The 728-nt window shown below is 61.3% G+C and overlaps 1 long non-coding RNA gene across 2 annotated transcripts in view; it reads left to right on the top strand.

The window, feature by feature from the left end:
* The window catches only part of LOC102769213, a 26,537-nt gene that overhangs the window by 24,666 nt on the left and 1,143 nt on the right, over window positions 1–728 (top strand). For both annotated transcript variants that reach the window (XR_435734.2, XR_001514040.1), the window contains exon 2: window positions 14–104. This is a non-coding gene — a long non-coding RNA (uncharacterized LOC102769213). The remainder of the gene's footprint in view (window positions 1–13; window positions 105–728) is intronic.

The raw sequence follows: 728 nt of genomic DNA on the forward strand, positions 1-728 counted from the left end.
ATTGTTCTTTCAGGACAAAGAGAGAGAGGAGGCGGCGGGAGCCAAGCCGCAGCGCGCGCTGAGCAGCCGGGGCGTGCAGGCCGAGCTCCGGGGGCCTCGGGAAGGTGAGTGCGCCCGCCGCCGCCTCCTGGTCCCACACCTGCAGCCTCAGACTCACACCTTCACCAGCACGGGGGTCCCAGGATCCCCGAGACCTGCCAGGAGGCTCCCCAGTTGTTTATTTTCGTTTTTAAATAAAAAAAAAATAGAGAAACATCAATGATGAGAGAGAATCACGGATCGGCTGCCTCCTGCACGCCCCACAATGGGGATCGAGCCCGCAACCCGGGCCTGTGCCCTGACCGGGAATCGAACCGTGACCTCCTGGGTCATAGGTCGGCGCGGGAGACGGCGACTGCCTGGACAGGGCTCTCCACGCGAGTGATCGCATTCCATTCAAAATTACACAGCCCGGCCGGCGGCTCGGGCTGAGCGTCCACCTCTGACCCAGGAGGTCACGGTTCCATTCCCGCTCAGGGCACAGGCCCGGGTTGCAGGCTCCATCCCCAGTGTGGGGCGTGCAGGAGGCAGCCGGTCGATGAGTCTCTCTCATCATGGATGTTTCTGTCTCCCTCTCCCATCCTCTCTGAAATCAGTAAAAATATCCTTTATAAAAGAAGGGGCCCCGAGGATGCCTGAGCTCCTCTGTCTGAAGTGGCGAAGCAGCGTGCCCGCTGGTGTGGCTGGGG

The sequence above is a fragment of the Myotis davidii genome, unplaced genomic scaffold, assembly GCF_000327345.1.
Source record: "Myotis davidii unplaced genomic scaffold, ASM32734v1 scaffold181, whole genome shotgun sequence".
In the NCBI taxonomy this organism is placed as follows: Eukaryota; Metazoa; Chordata; class Mammalia; order Chiroptera; family Vespertilionidae; genus Myotis; species Myotis davidii.